Below are 6,062 nucleotides of genomic sequence, written 5' to 3'. Positions count from 1 at the left end.
TTTAGAGGGTCATGAGTGAGGTGAGGTAGGGGTGTACACATGTGGATGTCTGCTAGAACTTTAACTCATGCATTCTCTCTCTCTGTCTCTCTGCCTCATTTTCCTTGTTTCCTTTCCTCTGTGTCATTTTCTTCTTCTCTTGTGCCCCCCCCCCAGTCTCTCTAGGGAAAAACTTGGTATCTGTGCCAACTTTTTCCCCCTCCCCTCCTCCCTCTCTCTCCTCCTTCCCCTCTTCCAACTGCTGCCAGCCGGCATCAGCACCGAATTGCCATCTCCTTGAGCTCTCTGTGGAGCAATCTCAGAGAGCAGTAAGGTGTGACGCGGGGCTCTGCCGGCTTCGCAGCACCGCCTGCGGAAAGAGCGCAGGATGGTGGAAGAAGATTAAGAGAAATCGCGAGCAGGGCTCGGCTGCCATTGGTGTGTGCAAATGCCGAGGAGGAAGGGAGAGGGAGAGCGAGGAGGGGGGGCAGAAAGGGTGGGGTGGGGGGGGACCAGCAGCTGTCGGCCTAATTCTTCTAACTCTCTGCTTGTGGTCATATTAGAAAAACAGATTATGCCCCTCGGTGCCACTCACTTATACTTGACATACGTTAATGTTCTATATCTCCATTCTCGAGTCTTGACAACAGTGGACTTCAGCTCAAGGAGGATGGGCGTCTGGATGGCCAAGGGGCATAAAAGACCCGACCCCCTCATTCTCTCCTGACCTCCAGCCCCAGTCTGTACTGGCCTTTAGAAAGCAAGCCTGGGCCCAGAATTTGCCCTGTATGCCACCATGTGGCTGTGCTTTCTGCAGTGGCTTAAGGGATGCAGAGGTCAGAGGACACCTGGAAGCCCTTTCCCCTGAAAAGTCACTGCCCCTTTAGAGTTTAATAGGTCACATTGGGGCAAAGTAAGACCAGCTTTGTGGCACCCCTCCTCCAAACTTCCTATGGGCCCTCCCCCTCAAATCAGAAGTTAGGGGTCAGAGAAAGGGGTCCATGATAGTGCTCCATGAGAAGGCTACAAAGAGGTCATAAGCAAAACAAGGCCAGGATTGTTTCTGGGTTGCTATGGAAACCAGGTCTCCTCCTCCTGGCAGGAAAGGAGGACTGCCTGAGGCCTTCCTCCTTCCACCAATCCTGAAGGCTGTAAAGGTGGAGTCTGCTAAGGCCATTAGGGCTGGACTTGGAGGACAAACCAACCATTCCCAGCAGCTCTGCCTGCCAGACAACAGACCTTTGACCTCCACCCTCCCTACCCTCTTACCCCAAAATTCAGTCAAAGGAGGCATTTCTTCTCGGTGCCTTGTCCTCTATGGAGACCTGTTGCTTAGCAACCACCAGTGCCTTCTAATAACTTACAGGGACTGAGAGATATAATATCTGTCTCTATATTCAGTTCCCCTTCCCTGTCTATTTATATTTAATAACTGAAGCTCTGTGTTGGGTTCCCTTGGCACCTGTTTTAGAGTACTTTTAGAGGGAGTAAGTGGCAGCCTGAAGAAATAAAGTTATACCTGAGGAAGAACTTCTGAACAAGGAAGAATGGGAGAAAAGACTGGAGCAGGCAGGGAAGCTATGGAGTCATATATATTTTTTTAGTGTAGGCAGAGAGAAAAAGGGGAAAGTATTAAGAACTTGGAGTGTGGGAAGAAGATGGCCACAAGGATTCCCAAGGGTCTGTTTTGGAACCTGGAGTGGACCCTAATAGCTGCTTCCTGGACTGACATTTTCTACTTCCTGCACCCTGTCCTGCCCCTCCTTCCTCACAACTTCCAGGCAAGGGCTCTCTCATAGTTTCATATGTAGGAGGCACATCCCACTAGGAATGTCCAGTTTTCTAGTGTCTGGATGTTGGGGTGGGGTGGGGGGGGTATGTCGATGTATGTTCAACAAGGCCTGGGTATCTCCCAAAGTTTTCAGTCCCAAGGAAGGAATTCTTCTGAGCTTTTTCCTAGAAAGCCCAGACCTGAGTTGGCAGTGGGGGTTGTACAATGTCACTGAAAATGAGAACGGAAGGTCTAAGTCAGTACAGCCTACTGGCTGGTGGTGGAGTCAGGAGACCTGGGTTTGAGTGCCTTCTTATTTCCCTATTACCCTAGCTTTTCACTTAATCTTTCCATTGTTTCATCTACAGGTTAATAATAATAATGTTTACCTACTTGGACTTTAGTGGGATCAATTTAAAGTAATATGTAAAAGGAAACACTCTGAAAACTGTCAAATGTAACTAAAATATTATTTTAAGGTCTGGAAAAGGTCTGACTGCTGAGAAGAGGGAGGCATCGTGAATGCAGCCTAGCCCTGGGCTTAGGAACACCATTAATTTTGGGGCCAGAGGGATGTGATTCTTTGCCCTTTGGTCAGTGAGGTAGGGAGCTGTAAATCAAAATCAAACACAGAGCTGTCTAGGGAGAGTAGCACACAGTGTTCCCATCATCTTCCCGCCTCTGGTTCCAAAGTCTGACCTCTAGTCCTCAGTGGCCCAGACAAAAGCCCTGCTGAGACCCACGCTGAACCTTCCATCCTTCTGGGTCAGCACCTCCACCGCATTCATGCTGGCTCACAGACTGTGCAGTTTCACCCTTCATACCCCCCTTTTCAGCACCTCCTCCAGCCTAAGCCTTCTGTGGGAGACAGATGGGGTGTCTGTGATGGAAAAGGCTCTGGGCTCTACGCCGCCTTGGGTGGGCAGCCCCCTCCCCATCTCCCCACTACTCTCCCTCTCCCTACCTAAGACACTCAGATTCACCCCGGGCAGCTTTGGAAGCTGCTGAAGATTCCAACTCTCTTTTTTTCTCAGACTCAGCCCCAGAAGCAGAGCCAGAATGGCATCTTACCCCGAGACCTAGACCCCCAGTCCCTGTTCATGGAAGGCCAATGCAAAGGAAGAATTAGGTTAGGGCAGTGGTTGGCAAACTCATTAGTCAACAGAGCCAAATGTGGCTCGCGAGCCGCACTTTGCCGACCACTGGGTTAGGAAGTGATAGGGCTCCATGTGAGGGGACTAATGTGGGGAAGCAGGTGAGGCCTAGAGTCCCTCACTGAGGACTGGGTGGTGGGGGTTTGGGGCCTGATTGACAGAGGAAGCTGAACCTAAGCAGCTCTTTTGTTCCAGAAATCTGGGGTCCCTGGAGGGAGATTTAGCTTGGGGAGGGGAGGAAGGGAGCTAACATTACAGAGCACCAACTGTGAGCCAGGCACGATGCCAGCGCCTTTCCATACCTGTAGTCACAACTAGCAGGTGAGGAGTCAGGATGAATAGGTGTCTCATGAGCTCTCGGAACCTCTCCGTGCAGTTGACCACCTCCTCCTCTGACCTGTGATATCATTGCCAGTTCTACCACTCTGGCTGCTCTTTCTCTGTCTCCTTTGCAAGCTCATCCTCAAACTCCTTAGTCTCAGCCAAGTCCCCCGATTATATACTTTCATGGTACTATATATCCTTTCAGAGCCCTTAGCACAGTTTCACACTAATTTGTGCAGCCATTTGAATAATGATCTTATTTCCCCCACCAGCTGGAAAGTTCCACGAGGACAGTGACCACGTCTGTCTGTGTTCACCAGTGTGCTCCCAGTGCCCAGCACAGTTCCGAGTGTAAAGCAGCTGTTTGGTAAATATTTGTTGAATGAATGAATAAATGACAAAATGATATGTCTCTGGCCTGAACTTAGCTCCTTAACCACTCCCTCACCCCAGAGCTGTCTCACCTCCAATGTGTGGGCCGAGGAACAGGTTTGGAAGAAACAGGACAGGACTAGCCCAAGGTCCAGTATGGGGGCTCTGCCCTGCTAAAGCCTGGCTCTCCCTGCCTGTTCTCCAGCTTCTCCAGGGATTGAGAGAGTTCAAAGTGGGGCCTGAAATCACTCATGAGCTGGAAGGGAGGAGTCCCATCAGAGAAGGGTGCCCCTCTTTTCTGCCTTAGCTAAGACTACAAAGACCATCTTCTGCCACCCTTTGCTTCTGCCCTCTTCCTCTGGGTTTCAGGGAAGGGGATGGTTTGACCGAGTGGGAGGTATAGATGGTAAGAGCAAGACATCCTACTTATTCCTGACAGGACTGGTGATGAGTTTCAGCTAGATAACTGGAGCAGAGGGGACACCGGACCCAGCAGTCTCAAGTCCTCTGGGGCTGTACTCTCTAGACCCTGGGAAATGGAGTGGACAAAACAACCCCTGGGAGGTGGCCAGCCTTCAGCCTAGGCTTTCATCTAACCTTTCTGCCTTGCCATCTGACCTCAAACAATATTCCCGAGTCTACAGGAAGTTCAAGTTTGGCCAACCCCTTGCTCTTCCTGGCCATTCCCCATTCTAGCCAACTGCAAGCTCAGAGCATCTCTCCCACCCAGCTCAGCACCAATATCCAGTCCTCATGGCTGCCTGTCATCCAGTCCCCTTATCCTGACAGTGCCCTTTAGCACCCAGGTATCTGGGGTCATAGATGTAGAATCCACTGTAGGCCATGTTGCTTTCTCTGACCCTACCTGTTCTCTGGGGCCCCAGTAAAGTAGGACAGCTCAGGCTGTGGGCCAAGTCCTGTGTCCTCATCAAAGGCAACATTTGTCTCTTCCAAGGTGATAATCCTGTGGGGAGGAGGATGAGACAGGCACAGGGGAGAATCCCCAATCCTGCCTAAGCCCTCACCCCAGATTCCACTGCAGGCACAGATCGAAGGTGAGGGCCGAGATAGTCACAGAGGCCTATATTCATATATGCCCCTGCATAGGCCTCCGAGCCCCCGAATATCTGGGCCCCTTGAGCTCACCCAGCTACCTGTGCTGCTGCTGCTGCCGCTGCCGCCAACCCGGCTTCTTTTATTCATGCGTTGTTTTATTGCTGGCAAATGCTGCTGCTTGCCGCTGTTAGAGGCGTTCCTGCCAAATCCATCCCAACATCTTGGCCTGGCATCAGGGCGGCATGCTAATGTGGAAATTTAAAGAGCCGCTCAGCTTTAAATCGGAATTTTAAATGAGCAGCAGTGCTCCAGAGGGACACGGGCAAAATCGAACAGTATCTGATCCACCCTTCCTACCCTGCTCCCACAGAGCCACCCCACTTCTTCCCACCTCTCCTCTTGACTTGGTCACAGGGTGAGGGAGTGGCATGGGACACATAGGGAAGAAGGAGCTACCAGGGCAGAGGAATTGGTGCAAGATGGAGTCATCTCGGCCAGTAAGGGGCTGGGATTTCCCCCACTCAGGACCAAGGAGGGATCCACTGCTTGCTGTCATGGGAAAATGGAGACAGAGACTCTCTACACAAGGGAGCAGGGCTGGGGATGATGAAACTGATGTGCCTACCCCAGTTTCTGTTTTACCAGGAAGCAAGAAGAGAAGGCCCAGAGCAGAGAAGAGGTAAGGTGGAATTCCATGAGGACACTGGCGCACCATCCGGTTGTGCAGACGGGGACGTGTGCACAGAGCCGTGGGTGCCGGTCAGGGTGCTTGCTGAGGCACCTTGTAGCACGTGTACACCCAGCTCACACATCACTTGTGCATGGCGGGGAATTATTCACATATGCAGGGCAGCCTTTCCTCTCATATCCAGGCCCCTGTCCTAACCAGAGCAAGCTGGTTTCTGCAAGTTGCTAGTCTGAAATGTGCTTCAGGTTTCTGCATAAGTCCGAATGCACTAACATTCCCCAGCTCCTGTCTACCTGAGTCAGCCGTGGTGGTGACAGAGCCCCACAGCAACTCTGGGGCACGTAAGCTCATTTTGTGCATTGTTGTGGCTATAGTGTGGTGTCCTTCTCTGTGGTTACTATCAGATGACAGGCGCAGATCTCTCATCTGGGAGAGGTGGCCTTGGTTTCAGAGGGAAGAGGGAGCTAATGGAAGGTGAGAGAGACAGAATCTGTGCCTGTCTGGGCCCCCCTTTCCTCCTTACCTGTCTTCAGGAAACAGGGGGGCCCTCATTATCTGGAAACATATATTGACTGCCTCCCTTCAAAGAGACAATGTGCTTAGTTTAGCACAGTGCCTCACAATTTTCTGGGCTGGGTTTATGAAAGCCCCAAGAATCTGGATGTGCTATCCCCATTGGAGGATCCTCAATAACTTGCACGGTAATCTCACCTTAACC

The 6,062-nt window shown here is 51.4% G+C and overlaps 1 protein-coding gene across 2 annotated transcripts in view; it reads left to right on the top strand.

The window, feature by feature from the left end:
- Positions 1 to 3,627, top strand: part of CDK12 (cyclin dependent kinase 12) — a 90,079-nt gene extending 86,452 nt beyond the window's left edge. For both annotated transcript variants that reach the window (XM_066364310.1, XM_066364311.1), the window contains one exon: positions 3,501 to 3,627. The gene's annotated coding sequence lies outside the window, so the exon portion shown is untranslated. The remainder of the gene's footprint in view (positions 1 to 3,500) is intronic.
- The last annotated feature ends 2,435 nt before the right edge of the window (positions 3,628 to 6,062 follow it).

Source organism: Saccopteryx leptura, chromosome 2 (genome assembly GCF_036850995.1).
Source record: "Saccopteryx leptura isolate mSacLep1 chromosome 2, mSacLep1_pri_phased_curated, whole genome shotgun sequence".
In the NCBI taxonomy this organism is placed as follows: Eukaryota; Metazoa; Chordata; class Mammalia; order Chiroptera; family Emballonuridae; genus Saccopteryx; species Saccopteryx leptura.
The sequence above is the reverse complement of the archived record's forward strand: the minus strand, read 5'-3'. Positions and strand labels throughout refer to the sequence as shown.